The 25,370-nt window shown below is 40.4% G+C and overlaps 1 pseudogene; it reads left to right on the top strand.

Moving 5' to 3' along the window:
- LOC133781867 (isoflavone 3'-hydroxylase-like) overlaps window positions 1-18,100 on the top strand; it is a 36,197-nt pseudogene extending 18,097 nt beyond the window's left edge.
- The last annotated feature ends 7,270 nt before the right edge of the window (window positions 18,101-25,370 follow it).

Raw genomic sequence — 25,370 nt, 5'->3', positions numbered from 1 at the left:
ATATTAAGGATTATATTTATTATATTATAAGGTTTAGACATCAACCAATAGGATTTTAAGCACATGTTATGAATGGTAATTAAGGATTAAATATTTTTGAGGATTAAATTAAATAAGGGTAAAGTTTGAATGTTATAGGGTCAGTCAGCAGCTTTGAATACGTTGAGGGCTTAGTCAAGGCTGTTTACTCCATTCAAACTTAGCTAAAAATGTGTAATTTCGTGTTTAAATATTCAGCGTGTGCCGATATATCGCAGCTATAGGGGGCGATATGTCGCAGCACGTCGATACGGAAAACACGAAACGATGCACGGTCGCCTCGGGCATACTGGCCCAGGCGATATATCGCCTATAGGGGGCGATATATCGCCTCCTCCAGTATGATTTCAAATGTTTTTGAATTCATTTCCTCTCAGCCATTCAAACTTCTTCAACAGTCCAGAATCTTTTGAACGAGTCTTCAGCCTCTGCTGAGCGATTATTCAAATGATTTTCATCTAAAAAGCCATTATTTTTATTCAAGTGAAAATCAAGATATTTTCATTCCCAAACTCTATAAATAGGACCTAGTACCCAGCCATTATTCACCATTTGCTCTAAGTTCAGAAGCTGCTAGTGTTAAGTGAGTGTGAGAGTGTAAACACCTGGTTTGGGGAAAAACTATAAGCTTAAACATCATAAGCTTATCAAACACTTGGGAAGTGAGTTCTATAGTATTTCGGTGGAGGTTAGATTGATCTTGCAATCTTTGAGGTAAACCCAAAACTCTAGTCCTTTCTGTATTCAATGTTATTTCTTTTCTCAAAATCTTCTACTCAGTCCCCTAACCTTATTCTTATTTTGGTTAGGGAATCCAAGTTCTTAAGCACTTAAGTGGTGGTAAGCATATTTTCTTTTAATGGTTTAGTCTTCCTATTCTCTTTCATTTCATCTCCTTTCTTTAGACTCACCCTTGTTCATTGTGGTTTTAGGAGTGTTCCAAAAGTCCTAACTCAGTCCATTTTATCCCGGTAACTTTGGTAAGGAAAATAGGCTAGAATTAATATGTTATGTGCTTATGTTATCTATATGTTTATGTTATTAAAAGTGTTATGATATGTATATGTGTATGTTTGTAGGCTTGGGCATATGACCCATATGACTAACAAGACCCCAAATGGGTTATGGGCATATGACCTACTTAGCTAGTAGGACCCCATTAACCCCATGGGCATATGCTTGTTTAGTCTATGGGACCCCAAGTAATAATGGCCATTATAATAAGTGTATGTTGTATGTATTATGTTAAGTCTTTATGTTTTCTTATGAAATTGTGTATATGACTATGTGTTAGATTTTCCTTGCTGGGCATTAGGCTCACTCATTTCTGTTTATGTGCAGGAAAATAAGCTTAGAGGCGGTAAGATTCGTGATGCTTGGGAGGATGTGTATCGATGATGAATGGAGTCAAGGGGCCGAGCGTTATCGATTCGAGGATGTAGTCTCCTTTTATGTTTTTTTTTTATGGTTTTACATGTATTTTCCGCATTATTATGTAATGTCTTTTATTTTTAAATCATGTTTTGGTTTTAAAGACAATGGGATCCCAAAATCCTTCTTAGTATTCTGTTTATTTGTAAATAACTCTTATTTTGCAAGTTATTCAATAAATTATGGTATTTTCGTAAAAATGTAAGTTTTATGTATAGTTTCGATAATGGTCCAATTAGTCTAGATTAGTGGGTCGTTACAATAACACCCTAGCCTTTAGGTCGATCCTATTCGAGGAGTATGGGACCAACTTACGCACATGGCCATCACTCCAGAGGGGTACCTATGCTCCGGGGCTTAGGCAGTATGTAGAAGAATCTAGCCCTGAGTCAGAACCGGACCTATAACTTGCGCCAGTTCAGGAAACAATCGTCTTAGGTTCTTCCAGCTCGGGGGGTAGGGCTCCCTTAGTATTCGCACACTTTTTATATTTAACCCTTTATCCTTGTCTGTATGGTTGCTAACTTGTACTAACCATGTTTTTGTTTTGACAGAAGAGATGTCTCAGCCCGAGGATAGCTTGCGAGGCGCAGTCTTCGGGGGAAACCCCTCGGCCGGACCAAGACTAAAAAGGCTCCGGGGGTCCAGAAGCGCCGCTTGGACCTCCACCAAGTCTCCGGCAAAGGAGAAGGAGAAAACCCCGGCCGCACAGGACACGGGAGCAATTCTCCCTGCCGCAGGATCCGGCCAAATGCCTCCACCACCCCCGCGAGCTCCAACCGCTACTCAGGTCGCAGGAGCGGAGCTCGGGACTCCGGCAGTGGCGGCCTCCGATGTGCGCATCCCAGTTAACCCTCAGGACCTGGAGAAGATCCCAGAGGCCTTCCGGGGGACAGTGTACGAGTCGGCGAACTACGCCGTCAACCATATTTATAAGTTCACCGAGAAGGAACTTCGGGCCATTGAGACAATGAGCCCGGTTGGGGTGATGGAGTCTTCGATGAGCATGACCCTAACGGTAAGTTGCCCTGCTTTCTCTGTAAAGCTCTTACCCTTACACTTTGCCCTGTTTTTCCTCTAAGGCAATTTTATCTTTCATTTCTCGCAGGGCGTCGTCGCTCTCCACCGGAGCATCATCAGGGCCAAGACTCAGCTCGTGGATATGAGAGCCGAGCATCAGGCTTCCCTTCAGGAGGCTAAGGTGACTGAAGATGCCTTGGCGACCGCGAAGGCCGAGTTGGGGAAAGCCCTCTCGAAGGTCCAGGAGCTCGAAACCTCCCTTGCCACCTCGCGGGCGGACCTCGAGGCTGCGAAGACTGAGATCCAAACCACCCAGGTCGCCCTAGAGGTCGAACGGAACACTTTGGAGCAGTCCATGCAGGATCTGTTCTATCATTGCTGGGCTTACAATCCGGAGGCTGACTTCTCCTTCATGTCACCGAGCCTTTGGGTGTGCTTGCTGGTGAAATTCCAAGCTCGCCTTGAGAAAGAGGCACCGCCTTCGGAGACTGGGGAAGCCTCTGGCGCGGCGGAGCAGGGTGAGACAGCGACCTCCAAGGGGCCATCTGACAAAGCTTAGGGCATTCTTTCCCTGTGGCCCTTGAACATTTTTAAGTATATTTTTTTTGTAACCTTTGCATGAGGTGTTTTCACCTCGAGACAATTTGCTTTAACGTTTTTAATTTACGCTCTTTTATGCTTTTAAGCATTTCAGTTATAATTTATTGAAAAACTTAGTTCGTGTTAATTTTTATCCATATCTCGAGTTCTTTAAGAAGAACAACGATCAGTAGATTTAAATCAACTTCTAAGTTTTATGACCCGGTTAAAACCAGGAACTCAATTTGAAAACTTAGTTCGTGTTAATTTTTATCCATATCTCGAGCTCTTTAAGAAGAACAACGATCAACAGATTTAAATCAACTTCTAAGTTTTATGACCCGGTTAAAACCAGGAACTTAATTTGAAAACTTAGTTCGTGTTAACTTTTATCCATATCTCGAGCTCTTTAAGAAGAACAATGATCAACGGATTTAAATCAACTTCTAAGTTTTATGACCCGGTTAAAACCAGGAACTTAATTTGAAAACTTAGTTCGTGTTAACTTTTATCCATATCTCGAGCTCTTTAAGAAGAACAACGATCAACGGATTTAAATCAACTTCTAAGTTTTATGACCAGGTTAAAACCAGGAACTTAATTTGAAAACTTAGTTCGTGTTAACTTTTATCCATATCTCGAGCTCTTTAAGAAGAACAACGATCAACGGATTTAAATAAACTTCTAAGTTTTATGACCCGGTTAAAACCAGGATATGACTTAGTTAGTGTTAACCCTTATCAATATCTCGCGTTTTTAAGAAAACCACGGTCAATCGATAAGAATCAACATCTAAGTCGTTAAGGAGACCTGGTTATATCCAGGTACCATATGCCCCCCAAGTACCTGGGAAATGGTCTTTCGTGGTTACTTTATAACACTTGCAAATATGCATAAAAAGTTGATTTTCATTAATACATAAGAAGTGGCCTTCCAGGCCTTACAAGTAAATCATTGGTAATATCTCTTTAAGTGGACGCCGTTCCAAGTTCGCGGGACCGCCCCTCCATCAAGTCGAGCTAGCTTATAAGTTCCCTCCTTGATGACTTCGATGACCTGGTATGGTCCTTCCCAGTTCGGTCCCAAAACTCCGTCTTTGGGATCTTTTCCGGCGAGGAAAACTCTTCTCAGGACCAAGTCGCCTACGCTAAAGGTGCGTTTTTTAACCTTGGTGTTGAAGTAGCGGGCGATTTTCTGCTGATAATGGGCGAGCTGAAGTTGCGAATCTTCCCGCCTTTCGTCAACCAGATCGAGGGAATGGCACAAGAGCTCGTGGTTTCGATCTTGGTCGTAAGATTGGACTCTATGCGAAAGAACCTTTATCTCCACGGGGAGGACTGCCTCACTCCCAAAAGTTAAAGAAAAGGGAGTATGACCCGTAGGAGTCCGATGCGAGGTCCGGTATGCCCATAGGACCTGGGGGAGCTGTTCCGGCCAGACCCCCTTTGCTTCGTCTAATCTTTTCTTGAGGCTCGCCTTTAAGGTCTTGTTGACAGCTTCGACCTGGCCATTAGCCTGAGGATAGGCCACGGAGGAGAAACTTTTCACAATCCCATGTCTATCACAGAACTCGGTGAACAGGTCGCTGTCGAACTGAGTGCCGTTATCGGAGACGATCTTCTTAGGCAGGCCGAAGCGACAGATGATGCTTTTAACCATGAAGTCAAGCACCTTTTTAGACGTGATTGTTGCTAACGGCTCTGCCTCAGCCCACTTGGTAAAGTAGTCGATGGCTACCACGGCGTAACGGACCCCGCCCTTTCCAGTGGGCAGGGCGCCTACTAAGTCTATTCCCCAAACGGAAAACGGCCAAGGGGCCGAGATCATTTTTAGCTCGACTGGAGGAGCTCGGGTAACCGCAGCGAATCGCTGGCACTTGTCGCACCTCTTCACGTATGAGATCGAGTCTTTGGATAGAGTCAGCCAGTAATACCCTTGCCTGAGAACCTTTAAGGCCAGGCTCTGCCCCCCAGTGTGGTCTCCGCAGAATCCTTCGTGAACTTCCTGCAGGATGGCCTTTGCTTCACTTAGATGAACGCACTGGAGGAGAGGTAGGGAATGCCCACGTCGGTACAACACCCCATCGACCAGCGTATATCTCGGAGCTTGATACAAGATTCGAAGTGCGTCGTTATGTCCTTCAGGCAGCGTGCCCTCGACGAGATACTCAAGAATGGGGGTCATCCAGGTCGGCCTAGCGTCAATCATTTCGACCTCCGCCCGATCTCCTTCTATACTTGGTTGCTCCAAGAATTCTATCGGCACCAATCCCAAGGTCTCCGTCTCTCCCGAGGTGGCAAGCTTGGCAAGAGCATCTGCATTAGTGTTCTGCTCCCGAGGTATCTGTTCGATCGATCCTCGCTCGAACGCGAACAACTCAGCTTTTACCTTTGCCAGATAGGCGGCCATCTTGGGTCCCCGCGCCTGATACTCGCTCAGGACCTGGTTCACCACGAGCTGGGAGTCACTGAAGTACTGGACGGAGCTCGCCTTTAACTCCCTGGCTATCCTTAGGCCGGCCAGCAAAGCTTCGTATTCCGCCTCGTTGTTGGAGGTCTTGAACCCGAACCTTAGCGCCGAGTGGAATCTATGTCCCTCGGGGGATATCAGAATGATTCCGGCCCCGGAGCCGTTCTCGTTGGATGAACCATCTACAAAGATCTTCCACAACGATTGGGGCGAGGTGAGCTGAGAAAAGTCCTCTGCTGGATTCTCCTGGAATCCCGTGCATTCTGCCACGAAATCGGCGAGGGCCTGACTTTTTATAGCAGTTCATGGGGTGTAGAAAATCTCGAACTGACTAAGCTCGACCGCCCATTTTAACAAACGTCGCGATGCTTCAGGTTTTTGCAGAACCTGCCTTAGAGGCTGATCGGTCATGACGTGCACTGAGTGGGATTGGAAGTACGGCCTGAGCTTTCGCGAGGCCGTGATTAGGCAGAACGCCAATTTTTCCATCAGTGGGTATCGTGATTCTGCCCCGAGAAGTCTCTTGCTGATGTAGTAGACTGGCTTCTGAGCTTGGTCCTCTTCTCGTACCAGTACGGCACTAGCTGCATCCTCAGTGACAGCTAGGTAGAGAAAAAGAGGCTCGCCTGCCTTGGGCTTGGATGGCACAGGTGGTTCAGCCAGATGCGCCTTCAGGTCGAGGAATGCGCTTTCGCACTCTACTGTCCATTCAAACTTCTTGTTTCCTCGGAGCAGGTTGTAGAAGGGCAAACACTTATCGGTTGATTTGGAAATAAACCGGTTTAGCACCGCCACTCTTCCTGTTAAGCCCTGGACATCTTTCCACGACTTGGGCGAAGGAAGCTCGAGCAGTGACCTGATCTTGTCGGGGTTTGCCTCGATTCCTCGGGTATTGACTATGAACCCCAGGAACTTTCCTGACGCGACTCCAAAAGTGCATTTCTGGGGATTGAGCCTCATGCTGTATTCTCGTAATATTTTAAAACACTCTTCCAGGTCGGAAACATGGTTGTCGGCAGTCTTTGACTTGACTAGCATGTCATCAACGTACACTTCCATGTTTTTCCCGATCTGGTCCGCGAACATTCTGTTTACTAATCTTTGGTAGGTAGCTCCGGCGTTCTTCAGACCGAAAGGCATGACCTTGTAGCAATAGACATTAGTCGGGGTCATGAAGCTGGTGTGTTCTTGGTCCGCCGGATTCATCGCGATCTGATTGTAGCCCGAGTACGCGTCCATAAAGGGCATGAACTCGTGCCCCGCCGTGGCATCCACCAGCTGATCGATCCTTGGCAATGGAAAACAATCCTTGGGGCAGGCTTTATTCAGATAGGAGAAGTCAATGCAGGTTCGCTACTTTCCGTTAGGCTTTGGAACTAGTACGGGGTTGGCGACCCAAATTGGAAACTTGGCTCACGGATAAAGCCACATTTTTTGAGTCGGGCCACTTCTTCTTCTAGGGCTTCAGCTCGGGTTGTTCCTAAACATCTTTGCTTCTGAGACTTGGCAGGAACACTTTTATCCAGATGGAGCGTGTGCATGATGACACTCGGGCTAATTCCCACCATGTCCTCGTGGGACCAGGCAAATACATCTAAGTTAGCCCGCAGAAACGTAATCAGACCCGTCTTCCTCTTGCTACAGAGGCTTTTCCCGAGCTTGACCATCCGTGATGGATTTTGTGGATCAAGGTTCACCTCCTCGAGCTCCTCAATAGCCTGGAGCTCGGATCTGTCTTCGCCTACTCGGGGGTCAATGTCCTCACTCAAGGCGACACTTTCCCCTTTGGCGTTTTGAGGTTTTTCAATCTCAGGAGCCGCCAAGGGTTCCTGGGATTCCTCTTCACTCAGAATGGCCATAGCCAGCTGCCCGAGTTTAGATTTTCCCTTCATGGAAATGCTGTAGCATTCCCTGGCAGCGAGCTGATCGCCCTGGATCGTCCAGATTCCCGTCGAGGTGGGGAACTTCATGGCGAGGTGTCGGATGGAAGTGATGGCCTCGAAAGCTATGAGCGTAGGTCGGCCCAAAATGGCGTTGTAAGCAGCGGAGCAGTCTATGACCACGAACTCGAGTAGTTTGGATACTGTTCGAGATTCTTCTCCTAGGGTGATCACCAGCTCGATTGTCCCTATCGCTGCTGATCCTTCTCCCGAAAAACCATACAGCATCACGGAGGTTACCTTTAGATCGGCGATAGTCAGACCCATCTTCTCTAAGGTGGATCGGAATAAAAGGTTCACCGAACTCCCGTTGTCTATTAGCACCCTTCTCACTCTCCGGTTGGCGAACTGGACTGCTACAACCAAGGGATCATTGTGAGGGAACTGGACATGGCCTGCATCTTCCTCCGTGAAAATGATTGGTTGTCTTTCCAATCGCTGCTGCTTTGACTGGCGCTGCTCCGGGATGAACTCCACTCCGTTATGAGCCTTTAGTTCATTCACGTATCTCTTCTGGGCGCCTCTGCTTGTGCCAGCCATGTGTGGACCTCCCGAGATGGTGGATATTTCTCCTCCGACCATGGGAGGAGGGACGTCCTGATCTACCCGGGACCCGGGCTGACTGGCTGGGACCTCTGGAGTAGGTCGACTCGCTGGGACCCAGTTCCGCGAGTATTGAGCTAAGGGGCTGGCTCGGATGAGAGTCTCGATCTCATCTTTTAAATGCCTACAATCGTCGGTATTGTGGCCCACATCGTTATAAGAACGGCAAAATTTGGAAGTGTCTCTCTTTCCCTTGTGGTGCTTCAATGGCTCCGGCCTCTTCCAGGGGACCCGAGTAGAGTTGGCCAAGAAGATACTCTCTCTGGACTGAGTGAGCTCGGTATACGTCGTGAAGACGGGCATAAACTTATCTACGGACTTATTCTTCTTTTGGCCGTGCTGACTGTTGTCGCCATTGCCCTTTCTCTTGCCTCCACCGGGCTGGTTGCTCTGTGCGGCGTTCGGGGTCGTTGCCTCAACCTCCGCCCCTATCCCCGCAGGCTGATCGGGAACCTGGCTGGTTCCCGCAGCTGAGGCCTCGGCTTCTTCCAAGTTTATCCACTCTTGGGCCCTATTAAGGATTTCGTTGACTGAGCTGACTCCTTTCCTCTGTATATCCTTCCATAGGTCTCCTCCGACAAGGATTTCGGTTCTCATGGCCATGAGCTTAGAACTATCATTCCCGTCTCTAGCTCGAGCAGCGACGTTTGCGAATCTGCTCAGGTAGGCCTTCAGAGTCTCACCGGGCTGCTGTCTCACGTTGGCTAGGGAGTCGGCCTGAACACGGGCGGCCTGAGAGGCTTGGAATGCCCTTTTGAAGTCGGATGAGAAGGCCTTTCAGGAGCTGATTGACTGTTTTTTACTTTGCTTGAACCACTGTCTGGCAGGTCCGATCAGTGTGGAGGGGAAGATCAAGCATCTCAGCTTTGGGTCGATATTATGGGCCATCATTAAGGTGTTGAACATCCCTAAATGGTCTGAGGGGTCTCCGTCCTCGTTGAACTTTGACAGGTGAGGCATACGAAAACCAGACGGGTATGCCGTCGCTGCTATGTTGGGGGCGAAGAGTTCCATCTCGTCCCCTGAATCATATTCGTCTTTTTCTTTTTCTGATAGAAGTTTCCTCATCAGCTCCTCCATCTGGGTCAGGCGCTCGAGGGTTTGGTCCTGATGTCCTTGGTTATTCCGGGGCTGTTCAACAGCTCCGGATCCATTATACACATTTGGTAGGTTATTGCCCCTCCTATCTTGAGATAGGTTATTTGGGACATTCCCTCCGTTGCGTATTTCGGACAGGACCCCCCCTGAACGAGCCTGGCCACCACTTCCAGCTCGGTCTTCTCTGTGAGAGTTGAGGCGATCTCGCAGGTCACCTCCCTGGGTTCTCTGGTGACTTTGCGCCAAACTTAACCGCTAACGCAGGTCTCCCCCAGAGAGATCACTCCGGCGACTGCCGGTCCAGTGGCTCCTGCTGGATAGGCTTGGAGTTCGCCTTCGGTGGTGACGATCTGAGTTTTCCTCTGGCGCCCTGCTACGCCGGGAAGGCCCAGTAGACGGTGGGTTTCTCCTACTACTCCCGTAGGCTGGGACGTCCCGGACGAGCCGAGGAGGAGACGGATATCTGATCGGAGATGGAGGATGCCTGACTGGAGAGGAGATCCTAGTTCCGTCTGGACCGATCAAGTTTGGTGGGGGCCTTTCGGCCCTGCCAACCTGCTGGTCTTGCGCCGGGCGATCTGGACGAGGCACAGGACGGTCATCGGGGACGGGCTGTCGTCGCGAGCCCATCCCGGATCTTCTTCGGGAATTTCCTCGAGCTCCCTTGGGTGTCGTCGAGGATGGCTGAGAGCTAGGAGTTGATGTCCTAACCGAACGGCTGTATTGTTGTTGTCTAGTCCTAGGCACTTCCCCGAAGTTTGCCTCTCGATGGTGTGATGAAGGGGTGGAGTTGGCTGTTGGAAGTCTATTCGACCGGCTATACCTGGACCGGTTACCCCGGCGAGACTTAGTAGCCTCACCTTGCCTCTCTCCAACGTTAACGTCGGTTGTGAGAGGGGGTAGTCGGGCCAGGATATCCTTGATTTGCTGACTGGCCGTTGCTAACTGGCTCCTCAGTTGAGCGTTCTCCATCTCCACCGCAGTATAATAGCATGGGTTCGGATTAGGTGGCCGAGGCGCCAAACTACCGGTATCATCTTGGCCCGCCGGCTGTTTTCCTGGCCGCTGCTGGACTTCAGGAATTTGTTCATCAGGGATGGTAGTATGATGAGCCTCCTGCCCATCATGTTGTTCTGTCTCGTTGCCATGCCTGGACCGTGTAGTCACCATAGTTGGATGTTTGCAGCAGCACTAATCGAACTTGCTCTCAATGAAAGAACCAAACTGTTGACGCGGTTCTTCGCCAACAGGTAATTAAGAGAATGAGAGAAAAGGATTAGTGCTCAATGTGAACCGAAATAGATGTATGATCTTAGAGGACGAAAGGGGCAACTCAAGACACGGTTTTAAAGTGGTTCGAAGGTTAAAATCCTTCTACTCCACTAGTCACTATTATTGGTCTATACTGAGTATTTGGTTACAAAGTATTTCTTACAAGAGATTATTTTTCCAACCCCTATCAACTCCCAGGGTCTCCATATTTATAGGAGAAGGCACCTGGAAGTTGGTAGGGAGGTACTTGTCGTATCAATTCTGTGACATTCATGATTAATTCCTAAACCTGACACATAAGTGTGGTCAAATCAATAGGTAAGGAAGTAATGGGCCGCACGGTCCAACCCCACCGTGGGTGTCTGAACACGCACGTTCATGCTGTGTGTCCGAGAAGTCAGGGGGATATCAGACACGTGATGCCTGATATATGCACGTGCACCTTGCGTGTGTTTACGTCTCAAGGGGTCATAGCTCCATGTCCAGCTCGTACCGCGAGCTGCATGCTGGACTCGACCTTCGATTTTTAGGGGGCCTGCTCTAGTCTTGGACAATGGAGGCGAGCCCTTTGGGCTTCCTCGAGCTAACGACAGAAGCTCCGATTTCAGGGGAGTTCATGAGATAACTACGATTAGTCAGCAGCTCGGCTTGCTAATCAGCCCGTGGGAAAACCAGGGCGTACAATTTCCATACTTAATTAGATGAGACACTACTTAAAAAAAAAAAAAAAAGTAATTTGTGACCGTTTCTAACCGTCACAATTAATTTTTTTTTTGTCAATTTTCACATCAGTCTCAAATAAAAGATATGGAGTGTGCTTTGCACTTGGTCTTGAGTGGCATATAGCTAATGGCGTGGTAAACCCTCTACCTTCAGTCATATCAATCTCCACCTTGCTCACTCTCTCCCAATCAAAGCATTAGATTATTACGAGACTTTTTGCATCTAACCGAAACATCAACTTTGTTTTCTCAAAATAACCACATCAACATTTTTTTTCTTCTAAAATACAGTTTCCTCTTCAAAACAATTGATGTTGAAGTCTAAAGTTGTGATTTTTTTTGAGATTTTTTCTTAAATACATTTTTTTTTTACTTTTTTACCGTTCTTATTTTTTTTCTTCTAAAAATACAATTTTCAAAATTTCATAATTATGAAAATATAATTTTTAGGAAAAACAACTAAAAATCAATTTGAAAACAACGACCAACTAGACATCAACAAAAAAAACTTAAAAATAACGTGAAAACCCAAAAACAATAAAAAAAAAAAAGACAAAACTGTAAAAATATAAAAATTTCTTTAAAACTGTAAAATTGAAGAAAAATGATGTTTGACCGTAAAAACACAAATTTTTATCAAAAATTAATATTTTATGTAAATTTTTTTTTCTTCTTAATTTTCTATTGGATCAACGCACCTGAAGTCCAGCCCAGTACACGTTGGGTCAGGCCTTCTACAGAGCAAGACTTAATTTGACTTTATCTGACTTTTTTCAAGACTTAATTTGGGAAGAGTTAGTAAATTGGACATTGCCCATTAGATATGTCATCCACGAGTTTTCAGTACCCACTAGTAGGAAAATAAACTTCATTATATTGTTATGGGAATGAGATTAAATATCATTAATTATTGTTGGGTTGATTACACAAAGTTAATAAACTTTGTCTTATTGACAATAAAAGTATTATTTTTAATCTTTGTATATGTGGGAAAAGAGTCAAATATCACAGTTATATGTTTTTTTTTTTTATTTTGAATTTTCTTAGGTTTTAATGCTACGTTATAACGTGAAATGTAGTTTAAAAAGTAAATTATGCTACATGGTAAAAAGGTATGAGATTTAATTTCAAAATTAATTAGATATAGGATGATCATCTCACGCACTTTTTACAAGTGAGATTCTCTAACAGTTTTAGAAAAACTTCTCTTTCTCTTTTCATAGCAATACTCACTTCCAAACAAGTTCAACATATATATACTTTATTTTTTTAGTGGACAAAATCTAAACCTTATATATTGCAACTAGTGTAACAATATTATTACATGTTATATCATTCAGCCTACGATATATTGCAAAAAAAAGAGAAAAAAAACTAGATATGCAGACGAATATACCATTTCATATATAAGTGTTGATATTTTATCATATGAGGTGTTATTTTATGTGTATATATTCAATGGTGTTTAACTCTATTTACTAAGACTTATATATATATGAGTGCACTTTTAATGGTTACTATCCATAGATGGTTACTTTAATATTAATCATTAGATTAAGATCAATGGTACATATATATAATTGTTAATTAATATTTCTAAAAATAAATTTTAATTTTTTCAAATTTTTAGAAGAGTTACCTAATAAAAAAACGTGTATTTATTATAAAAATATAATATTGTAAACTTTTAATTTTTCAAATGCATGTCAATTTTTAAATATAGCTAGTGTCTCTCTTTGATTAGAAACAACATTAATTATAGCAAATAAATAATAACAAAATTAAAAATTAATGTATAAAATAAAGTATTTACCTGTTAGTAACTTGCTATATCAAATTACTATGCTGTTACATTATCATAATTGTTAGTACTCATCTATGAGTAGTAACCATTAAGAAGTCTTCTATATATATATAATAGAATTTATCGTTCCACGTAAGAAAAATTAGAGAAAGCAATAGAAATTGATTTTTCAGTCAATTTTTTACTCGTCAATATCATAGCTCTTGGCTCTTGCAATCCTTTTTATGTTCAAGCAAGGAGGAAATGATAACACATGAAATTGTTGATTATTATAAATAATAATACTTTAAAGGAAATATATATAGGCATCTTTAAATTCTCCAGTACTTTAAGTTTAATTGTAATATTTTCATCTTTTCTTGTAAGAGAAAAGTTCAAATGGCACTTTTGTACATATATGAAATTTGTTAGGATAAACAAGTGGACTTATTTGTTGTGTGTTTATTTTTTTGTTCGTTTTAAGATATAAAATAAGGTGTAAAGTTATTATTGTGTTATTGTTATAGATATTAAAAATGTCATGACACATTATGCTTATATAATCTATAAAATTTACAGAAAGAAAATAAATGGTCGTGGTAAATAAGGTAAAAAAAATCAACATTATTATCTTTTCCAGTCACGTGGTTCATGATCTTTAATTATTATCACTATTTTGCCACAAAATATTTGTCTAGTTGTCTGAGACATATCATATGTATGGACGAGGTTACGCGCAGGCATGTTCCCCGGTCTCAGAAACTTCGACCCTCGCGAGCCTGCCGACGTATGCGCCCCTTAAGGTCCCCAACTGGGCCATCAAAGTTTGGACGACTGGGTGTACTCCAAAGCTTTCCAAACACTTTTCGGCCACCCTAAGCCACCACTAGCCGAGTCACCACCACAACCACCACCACCATTCTACATATGTTTTGGGCTTCAAAACCCACTGAAGGATCATACTCAACGGTCATCGGAATTGGAATCAACGTTCGCTGGAATCCATGGAGATCCGAGAATACATGGCTATAATCCGGCCATTCTAGGCATTTTCAAGAGAAACCACCACCACCATGATGTTCCTCGAGCTTTGGGCTTCGAAGCCTAGTCACTATTTTCCCAAACCACCACCATGGGGTGGTGGCATCGCTATCATTGCCAAAGCTCTAGCGTGAGCTTCAGGTAGCAATAGTGTTGGGTGGCCCAAGGCTCGTTTTGAGCTCCAAATGTCACTATCCAATCTCGTTGCACTATCTTGAGCGCTATGGTATAAAATTTCTAACTTAGATTTTAACTTTTTTGAGTTTTAAAATTAATTGTGAGCTAGGAAACTAAAATGCAATTGTGTATGTTTATAGTATATTAAGATTTAATAGGTATATTGAGCTGAATTATGATTTTATTGGACTGTTCTGGGACTTTTATATGACTTGTTGCAGGTTTTTAAAATTTGGGAATGTCCATTTTGCAGCTGTTATGCTGCCTGTTTTCTTAGAAAACTTATGAGCTCGTGTTGAGTTATTTTTGTAAAACCACATGCAAAGGGTTCCATGATTGTGTTTGTTAAATGGTTACAACTCATATATGTTTGCAATTCTTGATCTAGTGACTACATAGGAATTGTTTAATTCTGTGTGCCTTGACTATGGTTATGAATGCATTTTATGAATATGCATGGCTTGGAGTGTGTGTTGCTTATTAGATTGTGGATGGTTGACTTTATACCTGAAATTATATGATAATTATGAATGCTAGTCAATGATGGAATTCGTATATTATGATTTGATATGTTGCAAGTCAGTCTTTGACTTTTGTGGTCACTATTTGAATGACTAGTATATTGCTTGTTAGAAGTAGGATTTATGCGCTAGTTAGAGAAAGGTGACTCATTTAGAGACAATGAGTAGGCGGTGCTTACACTCCATATTTCCTATTGAAACCTGATTTATAGTCAACGCGTAGATGCTTGCACTATGTTGTTGACATTATGAAATACAAAACTTAAAAAAAATAAAACAAAAAATCATCTAGATTTATGAAAATATCTCATCAATTCATGTGGTCAACTCACTTATCTTAAACCTTGTCATATATACATGCTAGTATGAACTAAAGTCCTCTTGTGGAGACTTTGAATTCTTTTTTTTCTTCTTTTATGTGCAACTGCAACTTATGAAAGAGCAAGAGAGTACTACTAGTGAACTAATCACCTTGAAGAAGCGAACATTAAATGATGGGTTGATGCTAGCTGAAAGAGGCTAGCATAGAAGGACTTGATGGGAAGAAATGGTTCAAACATCTTGTAAGGCTTATCATTTTTGTTATATTTGCAATGCATAATGCAAACATCAAGATTCCAAGATTATTTGCCTTTGTTCTTGAAACTTTTTCCTCCTAATATTGCCTTTGTTCTTGTAGACTATTTAAAAAGATGATGAATTTGTTGGTGGTTGAAATAAATTGTCATCTAATTTATAGTTTTTTCTCCATTTTCTTATGTATAGTGGATGTTGGAGACTTTGTAAATGATTATTTTAAACTTATGGAATTGACTCTTCTTCCATTATACATATATTGTACTTAGACTAATAAGAAAAAGACGCAAACCATAATTGTTTCTTTTCTAGGATTGGATAGAAGTTTTAAAAAATGAATGTATAAGTTTCAAGATTATTCATATTTGTTCCAAAATTTGTATTTTTAGATTTGTAACTATCTCATTTAATGTATAAGTTTTGTTATTTCAATCTATAAGTTTTCTGCTGCAAAAAAAAAAATCTATAAGTTTTTAGATTTGTATATATATGTTTCATTTATAAATTATAATTTTAAATTTAAAATAAATATAAATTAATTTTTAAAAATTTAGAAATATAAATTTTAATCACACGCATTGCACGCCCTGAAAAAAATTCTTTTAAGGCACGCGAAGAGAGCCCTAAAAACTTTATTTAAAGGCACTAAATGAGATCTTTTAGGACACATAGTGCAAGCCCTTAAAAAATTATTCTAGGACTCGGAACGCGCGCCCTATAAATATTCTTTTAGAGCTCGCAACCCACACCCTAAAATACTTCACTTCTTAAGGCTTTCAGATAGAGAGTTCGGTGGGGGTGCGGTGCGCCCTTGTGAGCCCTAAAAAGCCTTTTTTGTAGTCGTGTGTTAGTACGATGTAATTTTTGTCACTCACACGACACACCATCAAAAATTATTTTGATTCAACCAAAAAAAAATTAATAAGCTCTCGCGTACATATATATACTAGTTGCAAGTAACGTGCAATGAACGTTTGCTTAGTTTTATTTAGAAAATGTATTAATTTATTTTTATTATATATTTTAATTGTTGTTTAAATTTTAAATAAGTAAACGATGTCATATATTATAAAAGAAATAACATAAATGTATTATAAAAAAATTAAGCTAAAATATTGTTTATAGCCTAAAAATATGATATGTTTACATATAAAAATATGGTGCATTCTAGTTTTAAAGTAAACTATTTGATGTTGTTTATTAGTTTTAAATTTAGTGTTTATAATAATTTAAATTTTGGTATGTTTTGATTTATATACAATATATGGTAATTCTAGTTTTAGAAAAAATATTCAATATAATAAAATATTCAAAAACTCTCAATTAAAAACCATGAAACTGAAAATTTTAACTATTTAATTTAAGAAAATTTGAAGCCAACAAAAAGTTATATATTGTTTACCTAAAAAATATTCATTTGATGATGTAACATGATTAGTATGCACGAGGAATGCACGTGGCTATTTATGCGGCTATGTTTTAGTCGACCATTGACCAGCAGAGAATTCGCACGTGGCTATCTATTTCTAAAGATAATAGATTTTGCACTTATCTAACCTTTATTTGTCTATTATTATTCGAATTCGCTCGAATTAAATGTATTCAAGGTACATCAACCTGAGTCTATAAATAAGATAAGAATGAACATATATAATCAATGCCTTAAAAAATAAGGATGTCCATATATATATATATATATATATATATATATAATCAATGCCTTGCTAGTCCAATGATAACGTAGGTAGTGCACATTCGCACGTAATTTGAAAATAAAGCACATGAAAAATTTATGATTGTATCGATATATATTCATTTTGGTTTTTTTGTTACACCCATCATGACATAGTGACATTTAGTTATACATATCACTTGTTAATTAATTCTTTTGGATTTTGTAAGGGATTCAAATGGATTTTGTTATGGCAATCAAATTTAGTGTGTTTTAATTAGTATCCGACTATTTATCATAAGACGTATCAATATCATGTTTTTTTTTTCCACACAGTAATAAATACATTCATGAAGTGTCTTATTTTAATTGGCAGCAAGTAATTAAGATATAGGATTTGAATCTTTTGTATACTTCTATATAACTTGTATATAATTTTGTTTTCTTTATATTATTAATTTTTCAATACTAATAATAAACTTGTTTTTTTAGATATTACTACTTGCAGGAATGGATACATCTGCTGTGCTGTGACATTGGAATGGACAATGTTCAATCTACTAAATCATCCTCACGTTTTACAAAAACTTAGAGCGGAGTTTGATTCTCAAATTGGTCAACAACAATGGGTGGATGAATCGGATCTCTCTAAACTATCTTACCTTGAAAATGTTATTTCTGAAACTTTATGATTGTACACAATAGCTCCACTCCTTATACCACACTATTCCTCTAATGACTGCACTATTAGTAGATTCGATGTATCACGTGACACAATGGTAATTGTAAATGCATGGGCCATACATAGAGGCCCTAAGTTATGGGAAGACGCAGAGAGTTTCAAACCTGAGAGGTTTGAGAGTAATCATGAGAGTGAAGGATATAAGTTAATGTCATTTGGACTTTGGAGACAAGCTTGTCCTAGTATTGGTCTGGCTCAACGTGTAGTAGGTTTGACATTGGGGTCATTGATTCAGTGCTTTGAGTGGGAGAGGATTAGTAAGGAGAAAGTTGACATGGATGAAGGTAAAGGACTCACTATGCCTAAACTTGTGCCATTGGAGGTATTGTGTAAAGCACGCCCCATCATGAATGTCATCCTCTCAGTTTCCTTTGAAGAAATTATAGTACTTAACTTGCTAAGCAAGTCGTTTTAACTCAAATGTGTAATTAAAGACTAAGTCAAGGTCAAGTATTAAAATATTTGGCCTACAAAATAGTTATTTTTCATTAAAATATTAAGTTTATACATGGGATCCCCAAAATCAGTTTGCAGACTAGTAAAAGACAATTAGAATACAATTTAGCCATCCTAAGCGGCAAATCAAGGTTTAATCCTAGTTCCTCCAAAGCTATTCTAACCGTGGCGATCGAGTAGGCCACATATGTACACACCACCGCCTCTGAAGCTCTCCAACTCATGGTTGGTCCCGCTATCTCTTTACTTACCTGCACCACGTAACACCCGTGAGTTGATGCTCAACAAGAAAATGTAAACCATCATGCACAATAAGGAAACAGTATAAAAGCAGTAAATATAAATCATCAAACTCAATTAACAAAAGGATATAAATAAGCAACCAACAATATTATTTAACTCACTCAATCAATAAAAACAATTAAGTGTGAACCATAGTTCTATTTATGGTAAAATATCCAGGCCCAGCGCCCTTAGGCCGAGTTCCCTGGCCTCTTAGCCGATCCCGAAACCCTTAGGTCGGACTGCGTTCCGCACGCTTGCTATCAGCCCCCGACACCCTTAGGCCGGTCTGCAAACATATATATTCACAAATACACAATACATAGCAAGTAATTAATGGCAGTGTATACATGCATGCCCATCCAGATACTCTCAGTTACAGATATGCTCATATTCATAATATATTCATGTAAGGGGTTTAAGCCACAATCACAACTCGGGTGCAGTTTTCTTACCTCAGGTCCCGAGCAACTAGCATATGACAGCCCCGAGCACAATCCCTAATCTTGAGTCCTTGCGGTAAAACCTAGTCACAATGCGATAGTGGATAACCATTAAAATCTTAAACCAATTAAAAGCTTTGGGATAAAATACAAGCCTCCGGAACCTCGATTTCTACTAAATCGGGTGGTAGAAATCGTCCTGAGCACTAAGGTTTAGATCCCTGAGCCCAAAAGCCTAATTTGGCTAAGGTTGCCTAGGCGGGCCGCGACCTAGCCCTGAGGGTCGCGGTGTGCCCCCTGGTCAGAGGTGCCAGCCCCCAATTCCCACAGGCATGCAGGCCGCGACCTGGCCCTGAGGGTCGTAGCATGCTTAAGAGACAGAAAGCCACCCAGGCTCCTAGGGCCACGCGGGCCGCAGCGCCCATGAACAAGGTCGCGGCGCGTTCCCACGAACCTAGAAAACCCAGCTTCCTTCTGCATTTTGTCCCCAATTTAGAGCCATAATCCAACCTAAACCTGTTCTAAATCCATATATGAGTCTACAACTCCCAATAACACCTTACCACAACACAAACAACCCAAAAGATCAAGCCAAATGGTTAGCCCAAATAAAAATACAACCCTTAACTAAATAACCCAACCAAGCTAAGTTACAAAGAAACCCACCAAAATCAAAGCTAGAATTCTTATCTCAACTGCGAATTTGACTCCCATTGACTTGCTCAACCTATTCCCAGCTTCAATCCCTAGCCTCAAGCTTCAATTTCCCAGCTGCTGCAACAATTTTCCTAGTGTTTCACCAAGGTCTTCAAGTATACCAAAACAGAAAGAGAGGAAGAGAAAAAACTGTATAGAATGGAGAGAGAGAGCTGAGAGAGGTTCCTTCCTTTGCTTTCTTTCTTAGTTTCTAGTTTCTTCTCAAACCACCCAACTGCCTAGTCCATTCTAGTAATGCCCTGGTTACTCCAAGACCGTTACTGTGAACTTTGAACCGTGCTTAACTCGCTAACCGAGTTCTTTGGTTATAAACGTGCATCTAGGTATTATTAATAGGTTAAGGTGTAAAACCAATAAAAAGGAAAGGATATATTTTATTTAAAACATAAAATTGGTCATGGGCCCATCAAAACATTTACAAGTTATTTACAATCCAAAATGGTCATTACAGTTTAAATTTACAACCCGCCAACCTAAGCGGCAAAATTAGGGTTAACCCCTAGTCCCTCTGAGAAACTCCTTGGTCATGGTGGTCAAGCGGTCGCATATGTACACATCACCACCTAAGCTCTCTACTCAAGGCTGGGTGAGCTTTTCTTTCCCTTTATCTGCACCACATAGTACCCATGAGCCAAAGCCCATCAAGAAAACTGAATTCTGCATATAAATATTATCAAATGATTATCATTATAATTAGGGGTGTTCGTGGTGCGGGTGGTTCGGTTTTTCTCTAATTTTTTGGACCGAACCGCATATGCGGTTTGAACAATTTTCCAAACTGCAACCCGCACCGCATAGACCTCAAACCGCACCGCAAAAATGCGGTGTGGTGCGGTGTGGGCGGTTTATACCTATCACCAAATAATTTAACAATTAAATATTATAATTAAGAAAGATTCATAATAAATCTCATAACCATAGAGTGTTTAACAAAATAATTAAATGTACAACAAGCTAATAAACTTTAAGCAAAACAATAAAAATATAACAAAGAAAAAATATAATATAAAAATAAAAATTATTTTAATTAAGGAGGAATATATTTAGATTGAAGTAGAATATGTGTTAGCATTGTATGAAACATTATATTTTTTTTCTAGATAATGTGTATATTATATTATACTATATAAATATTTATGCATTAACTTTAAATGTAGTAAAATTGAAAAAAAATAATATAAAAAAGTTAATATATATAATAATGCGGTGCGGTGTGGTTTGAACCGCATTTATAAAATTTAAAACCGCAAACCACACCGCACCGCGCGGCTTGGTAAAAATACAAACCGCAACCGCACCGCGAAGGGTTCCAAACCGCAAATTGTGGTGCGGTGTAGGCGGTTTGTGCGGTGTGGGTGGTTTTATGAACACCCCTAATTATAATCATACAGAGCTTATAGCCCTAAACAAATGAGTGAATATCACTTTGTGGTTATGTTAACCATGAGGGAGCTCATAGCTCTAATCAGATGAGTGATTTAACACTTGAGGTTCTGGTAAACCATAATGAGTGACTGACGAGGAAGTCACTACGGGACTCGACACCCATATCCATGAGACTAAACAGTCACTGGGGCTCTCTGGCCCTGGCTCCAATCAGATGAGTGGCTGATGGGTAGTCACTACGGGCTCGGCACCCACAGCCATGTGACTAAGCAGTCTCTGGGGCTCTCTGGCCCTGGCTCTAAGTGACTAGCCTTAGGCTAGACAAGTGCTTTTAGTTTTCATTGAACTTGAGGTCGGTCCGGCATTAATGCTCATTTGAGTCATTCAATGCAGATGTCGATTAGATCTAATCTTTATTGGCTTGCGTTAAACATGCTAAGACCGTTCTTGACTCATTAGTCAATACCATGTGGCCAGTGCTCAGTACTACTGCCGAACTTGACTAATGAGTCACAACTTCACAGTTAATACTAACACCATTGCCAATTCTGACTATTCAGTCAGTGCCATGCACAAATGAGCAAGATTTGCTAAGCATTTAATATGCAATCAACGTACACATTTAAACACACAACATGCCTCATGAATAACCATGCATGTCACGTATGGGGTGCAGTTTTCTTACCTCTGGTTCGAGCGAGAATTAATAAAAGAACGACCCTTGAGAATGATCAACCTTTTAGTTCCTTGACAGTCACCTGGTCATAACCAAATATGGGATTCCATCAATAAAATGAATCACAAAAGGTTCCCGGACCAAAACCTAGCCTCTGAAACATCGAATCCTACTAAACCGGGTAGTAGGATCGATCCCGAGGCCTAAGGTTTGAATCCCAAGCCAAAAACCTATATTTGGCCAAAATGCCACTAAGGGTCGCGGCCCAACCTCACCATGCCGCGGCCCGCCCCACAACCAGAGGCGGCACCCCTTTCAATTCCCCAGCGCGGGCCGCGGCCCAACGGCCCTACAACTTCTCCCTTCCTCTTCCTCAAGCTTGGGTCGCGGCGCTCTAGAACAGAGTCGCGACCCCACCTCAAACTCAGCCAAAAACCCCTGTTTTTCCCCTTCGAACTCATTCCAAAACCTTATAAAATCTCTCCCAATATCACTGTAATGACCCAACTATTTCTAAGACCTTGGACCATTAAAACTACTAGACATAGCTACTATTTTGGGAAAGATACATAAGAAATAATATAACTTTATTAAAACTCAAAATATTGTATCAAATACATAATAATAGAAAATATGACATGGGTACCCATTGTTTAAAAGAAAAACATAAACTTTAATTCAATTGTTTAAAAAAAATTAAATGCGGAAAAACATGATCTAAAAGACTAAAAATAAATAACTTCATCCTCGATCGACACACAGTCCACACATTCCAGCCATCCTCAACACACAAGCCAAGCTACCAAGAATCCTTCCGCCTTCCAGATTCATTTTCCCAGCAAGGAAAACCTACTAAAAACATACATCATATATCATAAGCATAAAACTACATCATAAACATAAACTATAAAACATATGACTATAAAAACATATATCATATATCATAAGCATACACTATAAAGCATATGGGTATAAAAACATATACCATATAGGACTACAATATTAATGGTCATTAACTCATTAACATGGCATGCGATAAACCATCTAGGGCCCCTGTCTAATATCTGAGGTAGGTTAGATCACATGGTAGTATATGATAACCCATCTAGGTTCCCTGTCTAATATCTGAGGTAGGGTAAACCATAACTATAAACCATGAAAATGATAAACACTAGGGATTGCTAGCTAAGCAACTATGAGCCCTAGACAACATAAAAAAAAAAAATAACATAACATATTATAACATATTATACATAAACATAACACATAAGCATATAGAAACTATCCTATTTTTCTTACCAAAACCGGGATATTTGAGAACAAAAGCGGGACTTGGAACACTCATAAAACCAACAATAAGAATGGTGAGTATTTCTAAAGAGTAAAGAATAAATGTGGAAACTAAACCTTCAAGAAGAAACTTACCAAGAAAGATCTTTAAATTTTAAGAACCTAATCAAAAATCAATATCAAAAGTTAGGATCTGATTAAGATGAACTAAAGAAAACTAAAGAGTTTTAAAGAACTAGACATAAATAATAAGAGTACCTTAGTTGACCTTAAGGATTGGTCTAACTTCAATACCGAAATACACTAATCCTCACTTCCTAAGTATTTTATAAAGCTTAAGAATGGCAAAGCTTTTTCCCAACCCAAGTGTTTATCACTCTATGGTAGTACTAGCACCTTGGAGTCTGATCACAGCTGAAGAGTGAGGAGAATGGCTGGATTCTAAGTCCTATTTATAGAGTTCTAGAAATAAATATCTTCTTTTTGGCTTTGAATAAAAATAATGAATATTAAATGAAAATATTTGAATATTCGTCAGTCAAAGGCTTAGGACTCGGTCAAATCGTTCAGAGGTAGGTCTAAGGAGTCAAAGCTTGTTTTAAAAAATAAAATAAAAAAATAAAAATTGAATCCTAACTTCTAACTTCCTAAATCTTATAACTCTAAACTCACCTGTAGTAAAATCAACATAACTGGAGCTGTAGGACTCCGATTTAGACCATCTTTATACCCTTAGAAAGCTAATTCAATTAGGTCGGAAGTTACAGTACCCTAAAGTTACGGAAAATCTATTTAATTATCTAAATAACAACCTAATCCACAAATAAACAAGATTGTGACAAATGTCATGCTCCTAATGGTCTTGGAAGATTCTAAAGCTTTCTTGAACTTTCTTTTATTTAAACTATAATTAAATCCTTAAATAAACATGCACACGACAAGTGTCATGATCTTATTAATTCTATCTAAATTTTATAGTATAATAAATAACATCTTTATAATCACCTATATTAATCAAACCTTATGTTATAATTAATATTCTTAAACTATAGGTTAAACTTATAAAATCTATAAGTGTTGCTACGAGTGTTCAACTAAGTCCCGATTTGAACCAAAATCCACAGTAACTATCATACACTACTACTACTACTACTACTACTACTACTACTACTACTACTACTACTACTACTACTACTACTACTACTACTACTACTACTACTACTACTACTACTACTACTACTACTAAAGTTCTGGGACTCTACAATCACAAAGCCAAGCCACCAACTATTACCACAACTTATAAAATGGAACTAGAACATTACCTTAAGATTAGGTTGAATCCTCTTCAATGAGCTGAACACCAGTCTAAGACCTCAAGCTTCAATCTCCAAGCTTGAATCCCTAAACTTGCTTCAAAATCCCAAGGAAGGAAAAGAGAAAGATGATGAACGTGAGGAAGGAAACGAGGCTCTGTTTTTGGTTCTGCTTTTCATCCTTCATCCTATATATAGCCTAAGTCAAAAGACTAAAATACCCTCCATGCTTAAATCCTCTCTTAACAACCCCCAAGGGCAAAACCGTCCATTTCCCCTATCTCGTTAGTCATAATAAACGCCCTCCAATTCCCTCTATTCTCAAATACTAATAAAACCACATCCCATCACCTTTTAATTCTCGGTAATGCTCTAATCATCAAACCACCCCGAGACTCACCCCGAGCCCCGAACTTAAACCTGTCATGACCAAACCGATAATTTGTTATTCAAAGATCATCTCATGCCGAATGGCTCGAACAAATCCACATTATGATGTGGTCTCAAAAATAGTTCATCAACATGCATGAAAACACACAATTACGCCCTCAACGGACCAAATTACCAAAATGCCTCTATGATGAAATGTGGACACACATGCATGCATTTAACATCATATTATAATATAATTCACATAAACATGCATATAATAGTTTAATGGTGTAATAAATCAATTATGGCCCTCCCGGCCTACTAATCCAACTATTAAACCTCTTTAGGGATTTCGGGGCATTACAATTCCTAACCTCAAAGACCAAAATACCCTTAGGTTTCCTCTTATCCTTTAATGGTCCCAAGGCTAAATCGTCATTTGCCACAATTCCTAGTAATCCTCAAGTGGCCCCTATAAATTCTCAATTAATCCAGACAAGCCCATTTAATCACCCAATACTTTTCTCGTTACTCAATAAATCTCAACTATATGTTAAACTTCCCAAAATACCCCGAGGCTCTCCCCGAGCCAGGTATTAAACTCAGTTGTAACTATTCTGCTAATCTACTCACTAGGATCGCCCCCGAGCCATATACTGCAATATATATCCACATAATACTATGGTCTCATTCATTTACACACATATAATAACATTTATGCTCGCAACGGACAATTATTACAAATATGCA

Source organism: Humulus lupulus, chromosome 1 (assembly GCF_963169125.1).
Source record: "Humulus lupulus chromosome 1, drHumLupu1.1, whole genome shotgun sequence".
Classification (NCBI taxonomy): domain Eukaryota; kingdom Viridiplantae; phylum Streptophyta; class Magnoliopsida; order Rosales; family Cannabaceae; genus Humulus; species Humulus lupulus.
Note: the sequence above shows the minus strand (reverse complement) of the source record. Positions and strands in the feature narration are given on the sequence as shown.